The sequence below is a fragment of the Grampus griseus genome (genome assembly GCF_964374135.1).
Source record: "Grampus griseus genome assembly, chromosome: 8".
In the NCBI taxonomy this organism is placed as follows: Eukaryota; Metazoa; Chordata; class Mammalia; order Artiodactyla; family Delphinidae; genus Grampus; species Grampus griseus.
Window position 1 is genome coordinate 79,366,775 of NC_139002.1, and position 13,252 is coordinate 79,380,026.

Here is a 13,252-nt window from a genome sequence, read left to right on the forward strand (position 1 = left end):
TTTCAAATCCCTTCATTAGTCACCATCAATGTGTTAGTGAAGAAATATGGCACAATTTAAACATTACTCTTATAATGATTCTGAACTGTAGTAAGTAGATACAGAAATAAATGTTTGTGTGAGATTTATTCATTCCTCTTTGGTTTGGTTTTGTTAAAGTGGGTTTACAATTTTATGCTGATAATACTTAGGTTATCTTCACAGATCAGGAGTTTCTCTCTCTCTGTTTACTTCATCTGCCTCCGTATGTCTCTCTGATTGGCATAGGAGAGTCTCTCCTATCTGTAAAGCATTGTTTCAAGAGACCTGAGCCTGAGACAAATTATAAGAAAAGTTGAGAAAAAGCAGATGTTGTTCCTTAAGGTACTTATTGCACCAGTGAATGGGAAGACAAACACGATATGTTTCACATAATTAGAAAATGAACTAAGATTAAGTAAAATTTGTGTTATCAGCTTCTCTAAAATTTAGCACATGCCACCAATGATACCCGCCACTTCATTTCTGCTCAACAGTAGCCATTTCCCAAATCTTGCTTTGACTGACTTGAACTTTAGAATAGTAAAGTTAAGAAGAAATAGTTAAACCTGCATGCATGTTTTGTTCTTGACAGAAAAATAAGAGAATAATGTGTGATGATGGTAACATACCACAGCTGTTCGATCCAAGAAATCCTAGCCTAATGTCCTGTTAGTCTTACTGCACTTCTATTCAAATTCGAAAATGTAATGCATCACCTAGATGTTTTTGGATTCAATCTTTTAGTGTCTATATAAATATGTCCACTTTTATCCATTTCATAGGTTAGGGTGCAGCACAAATCCAATTTGCACAAATGGTTCTATTCCAAAAAAAAAAAAAAAAAGATATTTAAAATCCATTTAACTAGGCTACCTGCTTGCAAAGCTTACCTATAAGTGAAGGGCAAAATAATCTTAGATATAGTCTTTATGTACATTTATCAGAGAGAACCTCAAAAAAGCAATGACCTATATATCTATTGTTTGACCTAGTATCTGGATAACCTTCAATTTATAACTTTGCTGACCTTCCTCTTATTCCATCCCATCATTAAATGATACGCATATATATATGTGTACACACATTTATATGTGTGTGTATTTTAAGGTTTGGCTTATGAAATTGACAATGTTCATTCACTTGTGACCTACAAAATGGCAACTTTCATATGGTTTAAATTAGCATGTATTAATCTGTATGTATCTAATTGCATACCTGATTATCTGTGCCTCACATTATTTGCTTGGGATAATTGTACTGGTTGCAACCTGTCCCATGCATATTATACAATGTAACTGATATTTTATTTCTTCACAATAGTTATTTGGTTACATTTTAGAGATGACCTTTTAGAGATGACAAAGCAATTTTATAAAGAGTCAACAGGAAGGGAGCAAAGACTCACAGAGGAAAATAACTCCTAATGTAAACTACATTGTAAGTAATGCAAGTATTGCATTACAGAAAACAAATACAGCTTTCTAATAAGATTTGTCATCAGCTATAAACTAGGTTCTAGGAGATAACTCCATATCTATCAAAGTAGTATCTTACATTGAAATTATGAAGAAACTCTGTTGAATTTATCAACAGTATAAACAAACAAATATAGAAATGCATCTGACTAGAGTACTGGGCATTGTGTAGATAGACTTTACATCTGCTTGAGAATTTCGTTTATCAGTCATTGTGCAAAATTTCCTTAATGATCTCGAATCAGTGTGGTGAATTTTATTTTGATCATATATCCACTGCTTATGATAATTTTATAAGCCAAATATTTACAAGACACTACTGTTTGCTCTAAAATTGAACTCAGATCAATGAATTATCTTTAGAATATTTTGCTTCAAATCATTAACTTTTAGCACATATCATTTATACTAAAATTGTTTAATATTTTACAGATTAAACTCATCTGTGATGCTGATATCTAATATGATGAAGTGATATTGATAAATTAATAGGACATTTTTCATTTATTTGGAACCCACTGTGAGTAAAGTTTGACACTATAGGACAGAAAACAGAGAAAGATGGCAAACACGGACAGGTCTTGATTTCCATGTAATATAGTTCAGGAGGTGGGCATACATATACATGGAAAAAGCTAAGAGGCTCTAGAAATTAGAGATGATACTAAATATGGGGTAAGTTTAGATTTATTTAGCCTCAAGCTTTTTAGTAAAAGCCATATTTAAGTATCTCATGGACATTGCAGTAGATAGAAAAATTGGCCACAGCCCTTCTCTCTTCCCTATATCTACTTTGTTTTCAATGAGACTTCGCAGGTCCTCCCATCCAAGAGTTTGACTCTGTCAGACTGGCCTTGGGCCTTGCTTTGACCGATAGATGGCTGCAGAAGTGACAATGTGCCAGTGCTGAACCTTGAACTCGAAAGACCTTGCATTCCCATTATTCCTCTTGGGCCTCTTCCTCTACCATTTGAATAAGTCAGAGCTATCCTGCAGGAAGATAAGGCCATGTGGACCAGAGCCTAGTGAGTCCAGTTGCCCCAACTGAGACAGAGATGTGAGAAAATCCAGTGGCAAAGACCAGGAAACTCAGACCCATAAGAAGGTCTAGCTGAGACCAGAAGAACTGCACAACTGGACCCAACCTATTCACAGAATCATGAGCTAAATAAAAATTATTTGGGGATGGTTTATTTCTCAGCAATAGATAATGGAGACAGCCATAAATGTTAGAGAATATCATATTTGCTGATACCAATGATTGTTAATATATAGTGAATTCTTCATCACAAGAATGGGAAGATTTGCAAAATTGTCCCTGAGTTCATTCCACAGATACTCATATTATCCATTTAACTCTATAGATCCCAAGTATATTTTAAATGTCATAACCTAAATTGCATAAAATCTAGGCATCTAAAACTTTCTGAAATTATCTTTTTTAAAACTCTATTTACAAAAGTAGTTTTTTATACCTTTAAATAAGTGCAGAATTCCAAGATTACCTTCAGTTGAACCATATGTGTATCATTAGCAGTGTCCCAAACACCCATTAAAATTGGTGAAGAACTAACTTTTTTAAAGGCAAGTTTATTTCCTTTCTAGCATTTTGACAAAAAGGTTCTGTAACACATGTGTGGACAAGAAAACTGAGGAAGCAAATGTATAATGTAATGTGAGAAAAGGAACAATTCTATGAATTCATAGACTGGAGCTCCTTAGCTGACTGCAAGCAAGTCAGAGAGAGGGACGGTTTTTAAGATAGTTTGGATATATATTGCCTTTCTCTGTCTCATTAGTATAGATACCACTGTGAATAACACTTGAAGATAAGGTCCTATAACCAACTGGATGGTACTGAGAAACAAAATCCCTCTCTCCATCAAGGAGTCATGTCCTACATACCAGCTGAGGCTTCTAGATGTGGACAGGGAATGTCTATAATTAATCTAGGTTAAAAGGAGCAAAACTGTGAAGCAAAATCCATGGCTTGTGTACTAGACATTAATGAAGAGTTTGCTGCTGCTACTGTCCCTCAGGATGCCAGAAATAACTACAGATGTGCTAATAATGTCTGGGAATATAAATCTATACTCCAAATTACAGTGACTTCTCGACATTGGGTATCAAGTCAGGAAAGAGGTCATAGACCAGGAAAATCTTGATATGGATATTTTAGCAGCTCATTAAATTTAAATCACAAGGCTATTCAATTTGACTGTGTCAACTGGAATTGGTAGATGGTGTTCATCTTTAACTAAACTGGTAACAGGAATAATTTTCTCTTAAGAATGGATACACAGATCATGTGATGGCAAAGGTGCAGGGAGATGGCCTCTGTAGTCTTCTACAATGCACCTTTCACATGGGCATTGGCAACTGTTTAATTTGGCTCAGTGGTTCTTTGCCTCCAAATCACATACATATACTGATATTCTGAACTTGCATACTTTTTCCCAGCAAATGTAAGATAACGTTAACTTAAACTACAAGATAAATGACTAAACTTGGCCCTATATGGCTGCTTCAATTGACAGAATTATACGTGAAATTAAATACTATTTATTTGCATTTATTGAGATAGTTTCTAAAGAAAATGTTAATATCTCCCTAACTTAGGACCTGAAATAATACTTTCATATTTATATTTGATAATTTCACTGTGGGAAATGGTACCCTAAATATTTAATTTTTATATAAACATGGGACATCCAGCGAATCATCTTGGTTGCTTAATCTTTTTAGCTAGTGTTTTAAATTTATCTTCTTGCCTAGTAGTAAGAAGACTCCTTTTTAAGCAGCCAAAAGGATACCTGGTCTTGTCTACAAAATCTTTGATACTGAGGAAGGCATATCTTCCCTGTGGCCATAGGAAGCAACTCCCTCCCTGGTACCATTTAATTGCCTACCTTGACCATCAGAAGCCCTCCCTAGAAAATTTCTACACTAGCTAATTGCTAGTGTGTGTTTTCCCAAAGATTTAGCATAAGATTTTCCAGAATCACTCCACATTATCTATGGATTGCTTAAACCCAAATGTGTGTGCATGTGTGTATTATGATAAAAGTAGCATTTCAAATTGTAAAGAAATACTGATCTTAAAAATAATGTGCAGGGCTTCCCTGGTGGCGCAGTGGTTGGGAGTCCACCTGCCGATGCAGGGAACACAGGTTTGTGCCCCGGTCCGGGAATATACCACATGCCGCGGAGCGGCTGGGCCCGTGAGCCATGGCCGCTGAGCCTGTGCGTCCGGAGCCTGTGCTCCGCAAAGGGAGAGGCCACAACAGTGAGAGGCCCGCGTACTGCAAAAAAAAAAAAAATAATAATAATAATGTACAAATGTTCTTACAATAACTGATCAATAATTTGGTAGGAGTTAAAATGTTTTCAGATGCCTACCTCACATCTTACACCAAAATGAACTGAAGATAGTTAATCAATTCAAAATTAATATGTAAAAATAAAATTAGCATTTTTTTCTAATCACAAGCTAGAAGAATGTCATTTCTAAATGACTTGTCTACACCAACAATAAAATTAATCATGGAAATCTTGATAGAGCTATTTAGATACTAACCAGTATCAAAATTACAATAAAATTAAGAAGTAAGAGATAAACTTAAGATGTGATGATGAGCTGACATACTAGAATATACCAAAGGAGGGCTTCCCTGGTGGCACGGTGGTTAAGAATCCGCCTGCCAAGGCAGAGGACACGGGTTCAAACCCTGGTCTGGGAAGATACCGCATGCCGCGGGACAACTAAGCCTGTGCGCCACAACTACTGAGCCAGCACTCTAGAGCCCATGAGCCACAACTACTGAAGCGCTCACGCCTAAAGCCCATGCTCTGCAACAAGAGAAGCCACTGCAATGAGAAGCCTGCGCACCACAATGAAGAGTAGCCCCCACTCTCCACAACTTGAGAAAGCCTGTGTGCAGCACCAAAGACCCAACACAGCCAAAAATAAATAAATAAATAAATAAATAAATTACTTTAAAAAAGAATATACCAAAGGGTGGTTAATGTTCTTATTCTACAAAGACATCATAATAATATAATTAATGAATGCAAGAGTAAAAAATATCATTAAAAAACAATATAATTTTAACATGTAAAATGATTAGCAGTACTAGTAATTGCAGAAATACAAATGTAAGCAACTTTTTTTAAACCAAATTATAATTTTTTTTAAATATAAAACTCAGAATTGACACTATAAACTGTTGCTTTTATTTCTTGCTGGTAGGTATGTATATTGATCCAAATTTTCTGGAAAGTAATTTAACAATAAGGATTAAAAACCTTAAAATAATCTTTCCTTTTGACCCACTTCTAGAAATCTATTCAGGAAATGTAACTAGATGTTAGCCCAAATAATTTTGTGTAAAGATATTTCTCACACTGTGAGTGACAGACTTGTGGGGGAGGGAAGATAAAGCACTTAAAGGATCAAGATGAAATTAAAAGCATGAATGCCTTTAAACAAGGTGATACTATGTTGAAAAATAAGTCCCCAAATTATTTAAGGATGATGGGAAATGATTGCAGTGTATGATTATATAATAGGAAGGTGGTTTTAAAAAAAAACAATATGTGCTGTTTGATACCAACTGTATAAAAATAATCTAGCTCTTTTTCATGGATAAAATTATTAGAATTGTATACAAAAAATTACACCAATTGATCAAATTCACATGACTTCAAGTTTACTTCATGTATTCTTAAATTTAAGCCATAAGTAAATATTACAATATTATCATTCCCATTTTAAAATCTCACACAGCAGGTAAATGGCTGATCCAGGATTTGAAATAAGATGGTTCTATTTTCCAAAACTGCTTTTCCACTTTGCTATACTAGTGAAACAAGAACAATTCAGGATTTCACCTTTTCAGTCTGTTAACCTTCATTAAATAGCATTTTAGGTTTTCCCCTAGTAAGTATTCATCACTTACACACCGGAAGCTTTATATATACATATGCATTATCTAATTTAATTCTCATAATAACTCAATGAAAGTAAGTAGTGGTAGTCTCATTTTACTAATGAAGAAAATAAGGTTTAAAGAGGTAAGTTTCTTACCCAGTCTCTGAGCTAGGCAGGAGCAGAGCTGGATTGTAGCATGTCTCTTTGACTCCTATGCTTTTCTGACTCCTGCTCAATAGTTAACTGTAAGAAATACACTCACATATATTAAATCATATCTTTCAAAACCCCTGAAATGTTGCTCTGAAGTAGGCAATTCTGTATTTTATTATTGTGTGGCTAACCCACAGCATCCAGGAGTGGACTGAGCTGTTGTAATTTACTCGTGTATCAAAAAAGTAAAAATTTACAGGGAGTTGGTTACAAATAATATTTCTAGCAAAAGTAGCCACGAGGGAGAATGTGTATACTCCTTGATATTCCACAATAATCAATAGACTAAATATTTTCAACTGCATCTGCTACACAGTGTAGGAACTACCCTTGTAAATCAGGAAAAAAAGAACTCTACTCCCCTCCTCCACAAAAGCCCCTACAACTATGTCTAGAGCAGAAGACTAGGAAATCAAGACACGGGGACGTTAATTATGAGAGTAGATTTAGGTGAGGGATGGATTTGTCAGGATCCATGTCTTTGTTCCCTCGAAGACTATATAGGAAAAAATGTACCTATATAGGAAGGCTTATTTCATAACCAATACCAGAAAACAAACAACAAGATGCCATAAGATGTTTTCTGTCTCCTGGAACTAATGTCTTGGTAATTAGACACAGAAGAGGCTTCCTGAATCTCCAGCTTGCTGATTTTCCCCGTGAGTATTTAGCGCGTCTTGGGAGACCGCCTAAGCTTCCCTGGAGGACTTTAGCTCTAAAATGAGAGCTGCAATAACTTGTCTGCAGAAATTTTACTTATGTTTATGGGATGTGAAAGTAAATTCAGTAAGTTAATGCGTGGGCACACCAGTTAAATGGTGCAGATAATTGTTCTACTTCATATTTATACATTCAGTCAGTGATAGGCTCACATCAAACCAGTTCTCTACCTGCTGAGAAATGAAGGCAGCCAATAGAATCAGATCAAAACTAATGTCATTTGAACATAGTAGAAGTCAAATCTACTTCATTAATCTGCTACCTCAACGCTCTCTCCAGTTTGTGTATGTAGCAGAAGGAACACTGGATTGGGAGTCAGAACATTAATAATAATATTAAATAATTACAACCGCTAACATTTATTAAGGACCCTTCAGGGATTTTATTGATGACCTGTATTCACTTATAATCACATCTCTAAAAAGTAGGGTATATTTTCATCCCCTTTTCATAGGTGAGGAAATGGAGCCTTGGAATGGCTAAGTATCCCTGTTCTCATACAGCTAGGTAAGGCAGGAAGTATATAGAGACCACCACACTGTTAAGCACTGCGCTATGCCAAGTACATTGGAGGTGCACAAAAGGGCCTGTAGAGGCCATGAGACAAGCACATCAGGTAGTAAGAGAACATGTTTGCATCCCTCAGGAATTCTCATGTTCACTAGGGACCATGAGTATCGTGCTTTCCTCAACGTTTTATGTTTAAGAAGAAAGTATAAAATTGAGGTTCCTGTGCTCAAATCCTAATCAATTGTGAGATACTCATCCCTTCCCTGCTGCTTATAGCCCTTCACTTCCTCATGTCCTTTGCCTCCATTCACATTGGCCTACAGACTTCTTAATGCCACCAAATGAGTCCATCAAAATGTGACTATTCTGAGCAACTATCACTATTTTCAAAGGGAAATATCAACAAAAATAAAGCACTGTTGTGTTTATTAAATAACTTCTGAAGCTTGTGGATTTTTAAAAAGTTGTTTTGTGGCTGTTGACTTCTCTGCAAGATGAAAATCACGATTCCAGATGAGGGTCGCAGTCATGGAGACCTGTATGATTTTATTAATCCCTTGATGCCACAGGTAGTTTAGACACGGGGATGACAGTAATCTACCATTTGTTGTTTAAAGGTTCCAAACTCTTGTGTGAAGTTAAAATGTTCTGTTATGTGGGCCTAACTGGAAAATCAGTTTTTAGCATGCTGATTAATTCAAGGTCATATCTATTAAGTGTTTGATTCTTTTTTTTTTTCCTTTTGCGGTACGTGGGCCTCTCACTGCTGTGGCCTCTCCCGTTGCGGAGCACAGGCTCCGGACGCGCAGGCTCAGCGGCCATGGCTCACGGGCCCAGCCGCTCCACGGCATGTGGGATCTTCCTGGACTGGGGCACGAACCCGCGTCCCCTGCATCGGCAGGCGGACTCTCAACCACTGCGCCACCAGGGAAGCCCGAGTGGCTGATTCTTAGTTCAATGTCTTGTCAGTCCCAATTACAAACTATCCTGTGGAGGTTTTCCTGACAAAAATAAATGTAACCCTCTGTTGCATTGCATCATGTGAATGTTAACCACAAAGGGGCAAAATTTTTCAATTTTATTTATTAGTTTGTTTCTTTTTAGATAGCAGTTACTTCTATTGCTTTCATTATATGCAGCCCAGAACCAATATGATGCAATATCAAGTTTAACAGTTGTAGGAGTTTTCAGAAATTACAGATGTTACTATTGAAACTTTCTCTAGTGAAACAGAAAATGAGGCAATTTACATGAAAAGCTGAAAAAATATATAGGCAATCCTAGTAAACCCATTCTATAAAAAAACATTACCTGGTTCACCAATAAAAACTTTTTGTTTGTCAGACCACTATTATTCAGACTGAAACATACCTCCCACCTTTTATGTTAAACTGCCCAACTAATTCAAATAACCTAAGAATATGCAATAGATTATTAAAAATTGACAGTAAAATCATCAAAATGTCACTGACATTATATGACTAAATGCCACTTAGGTGAATCATACATAGACACTTTTAAACAAGGGCACATGAAGGCAGCCCCCTACCCGACCCCATAAACACCCCACTTAAAATAAAGTAATAAAAAACAATACAGGAGTTCTTATGAAGAGATGAGTTATCTTTTTTTTTTCTTTTAATCATTATTCAGACTCAGGCATTTAAAGAGTTGTCTAAAAACCCTCCAGTCAAATGCTTTGTGCAGCATTCAGTATGTAACACTAGCTAATGGGAAAAGCAGGTGGTGGAAGAGAGAACTTTCTGTTGTCATGCTGAAGAGTGTGTCAAAGAAGATTGTCATTTGAAACTCTGTTGTCAGCAATGAAGGATTCCAAATGCAGCTGAACCCAGAGCTCTGACTGTGGTATGTTTAAATAAATATATCAATCTAGGAATTCTCTTTTACTTTTCTGTTTTCTTAAAAATATGTAAGAAGCCAGCTAAGAATAATAGATATTGATTTCAGAATTGGAGATGAGTGTATCTGTTTTTTCAAAATACTAGAAATGTATTTTTAAAAATAAGAAATATATGATCTAAATTGTTATATTTTAAGCATCAGTGTTTATCTCACATAACAGATGCTGCCTCTCTGAAGTTTTGACTATTTTTAAGTCATTTGATTTTTGGTTTCAATGAAATAGGTATTTACCAGTTCTACTCTAAAATTTGTTCTTGATTCAGAAATACATGAAATATGATCACTTGTAAAAGTATGTCTTTTTAAGATGTTCTTAAGAAATTATTATACAAGATGCTTTAGTAAATAATTTCAGTCAAAGTAGAGTATCTGAGAAAATATCTGAATTTAAAGAAACATATCTTATAACATTAAATGTTAAAATAAATAAGTGACACAACTATGAAATTTATTGTGATTTAAACTAGGGAACAAAATGTTTTTCAACCTGCCGTCTTTATTTTCTTATGCTTTTAAGGTGATAAAATTAATTAATTTGTCCCATTCTGAAGGCTTTATTTTCATTTGTTTTAAAAATGTCAACTGCTTCCCTTTGGAGAACAGAGGTTCAACTTCTAAATCTGCATTCAAGGTTAAATCACCTAAAATAGATAATCACTGATATGGAAATAAGTGTTCTTTTCTTTGAGAAAAATAAGTACTTAAAAGATTCATCATATAGTATTTAAAATATAAAAATCAGTGAGCAGGAAAGTATACTTAAATGTATCCTCGGTAAATTACTTTCACTAAGATTATATTTAAAGCTCACATATTAAAAAAGTATTTATTTCATTGAGAACCCAATAGAAAACCACAGTCTGCTCCATCATAGACTATTCTACTTAGAAAGGCTTGGCTTTTGGTTTTCATTAGAAAAAACAGAAAAACTTTGATTTTAAGCAAATAAAAATGGGTAGAGAGAGAATAATACAAGATAGTCTAAAGAAACAGCACTTAGTTTAATGCCTGTTACATTATAGAATTACAATCAGTATTTTGTTTCTCTCTTCCCTTTGGTTCCTTTTTAACTTCTGAAAAGAATATTTATACTTGCTTCATAATTTGTATTCTTTCTATGGGTATATGCCTTATTCTATGGTATTGAGAGTCACAATTATCCAGTTATGCAGGTCAGGTGTTTTGGATCCAATCTGAAGTCTCAACTTCAATGATTAATTTTCGATCTTCTTTGCAATTCCATTGATACTGTGCTGCTCAGTGAACCGGCTGCATTCCATAGGACACTCCAAATGTGAAAAACTGATTCCCCTTAAATAAAATAACTGAAGTCACTAGTGGAAAAATTCACCTCGAAGACCAAGTGTTTGATACATCATTCAGAACAATTCATTGTTTGAACCATCTTGAGAGAAGTAGGAAATGTACTTTTCCATAATTATACCTGATTTTAACGGAATTAATACTCAGCCATCAATAGGAAAGTAGCTTTACATTTGAGGACTCTTTTCAGGGAAGAGTATATGCTGTGTAATTTTACTTGATATTCATAAGAATATGTGTATTTTATTATCTTAAAAGCAAAACTATAAGCAAAACTTCACTAATTGTCAGGTTACAATATTTTTTAAAATTATCTGTGGGCATTTTTTTCTCAATAAATGAGAGATGACATTTGGTGATATTTAAGGTTCAAATTTCACATCCCAAGAAATTTTAGCTGTGGGAAGTTTTAAACAAAATATGTATGTTTCTTTTTCTAAACAGATACCTTACAACAGTGGTTGTCAGACTGGGAACATCCAAATCACCTGTAGGGCTTATTAAAAAACAGATGACAGAGCTCTAACCCCAGAGTTTCTGATAACAATAATTCCAGTTGAGACCGGAGAATTTGTGTTTCTAGCAAGTTCTCAGGTGATGTTGATGCTGCTGGTACTAGTACCGCATTTGAGAACCACTGCCTTAAGTCTTCCCTTAATATCTCCAGTGTACTCTGCATTTTGAGAGCCTATCATATGCCAGACCCTGTACTAAGTCTGGATATTCCTTGATGAATAAAACAGGCAGAATTCCTACCCTTGCAAAGCTTGTAGTCATCTAGTGGTAGAGTCAGAAAATAAATAGTAAACCAACAAGTAAATAACTATTTACAAGTTGTCATTGAGTGGGTCATTAGGTAGTGGAAGAGGGGTTACTTGGGGTGATCAGGGAGGCAACCTCTCAGAAGGTTGTTTTTTTTTGTTTTTTTTGTTTTTTTTTTTTGCGGTACGCGGGCCTCTCACTGTTGCGGCCTCTCCCGTTGCGGAGCACAGGCTCCGGACGCGCAGGCTCAGCGGCCATGGCTCACGGGCCTAGCCGCTCCGCGGCATGTGGGATCTTCCCGGACCGGGGCACGAACCCGTGTGCCCTGCATCGGCAGGCGGACTCTCAACCACTGCGCCACCAGGGAAGCCCTCAGAAGGTTTTCAAGGCAAGAACTGAAAGGTGAGAAGTCAGCCGAGGGGGGGAGTGGGAGAAAGAGGCATTCCAGGCAGAGAGGTGCCTCATGAGGTGAGGGCCCTGAGGTGGGAAAGAAACTGACACGTAGCCTGTGTGGCAGGAACACAGAGACTGAACACCAGGATGGCCGAAATGAGAGGAGACAGAGAGGTGAGCAAGCACACCATTACAGTGGGCCTGTGCTGGGGAGTCTGGATTTTATTCTAAGTTTAAAGGGTTTTCAACAGATTTCTGTTTTCAAAAGATCACTCTGTACATGACAGGGGGGGAACAGTGATGGAAGTAAGCTGGCGTTATAGCATCCCAGCTGAGAGATGATGGTGGTTTAGCCAGGAGTGCTTGCACTTAAGGTGGATACATCAGTTTCCAACATCAAAACGTGTATAGATGTATGATTACAGAGATGACAGTTATTAAAAATTCACAGTCAGGTTGATTAAAATGACATGTGAAGAAGGGAAAAAAGAAAGCAGGTTTGAAAGCAAAATTATACTTGTTTGTGTGTGTGAGAGAGTCACCAAGTATACTAGGACTGTAGGTGATTTTTTTATTCCCTTTATTTTTTATGCAATAAGAAAAAATGCACATTATTATAGCATTTCCAAATTCACATATATCATTGAAAAGAAAAAACTGTGACTTTGAGAAGACAACCACAAGTTGAATGACTAATTGAGTCATTCGTGTGCGTGTGTGTGTGTGTGTGTGTGTGTGTGTGTGTGTGTGTGTGTGTGTCAGTGCCTACACATGCATATATACAAAGTATATGGGTATAACACTATCCAAAGTATAGTGGATATAAAATGAATATAGTTCCAGTCATCAAAGAGTTTGTAGTTAGTTGGGGAGGATAAGAATAGGGACATAAGAGCAACTCTGACTCAAATGTTAGAGTGCATAAGACTCATCCTTTATGTTCTTTGACAGTCCTTTCAGGTACCAATTTCTCCTAACACAA

General features: G+C 36.1%; 1 protein-coding gene across 1 annotated transcript in view; it reads left to right on the forward strand.

The window, feature by feature from the left end:
- ANO3 (anoctamin 3) overlaps positions 1-13,252 on the forward strand; it is a gene marked incomplete at both ends in the record, with an annotated part of 413,216 nt that overhangs the window by 250,027 nt on the left and 149,937 nt on the right.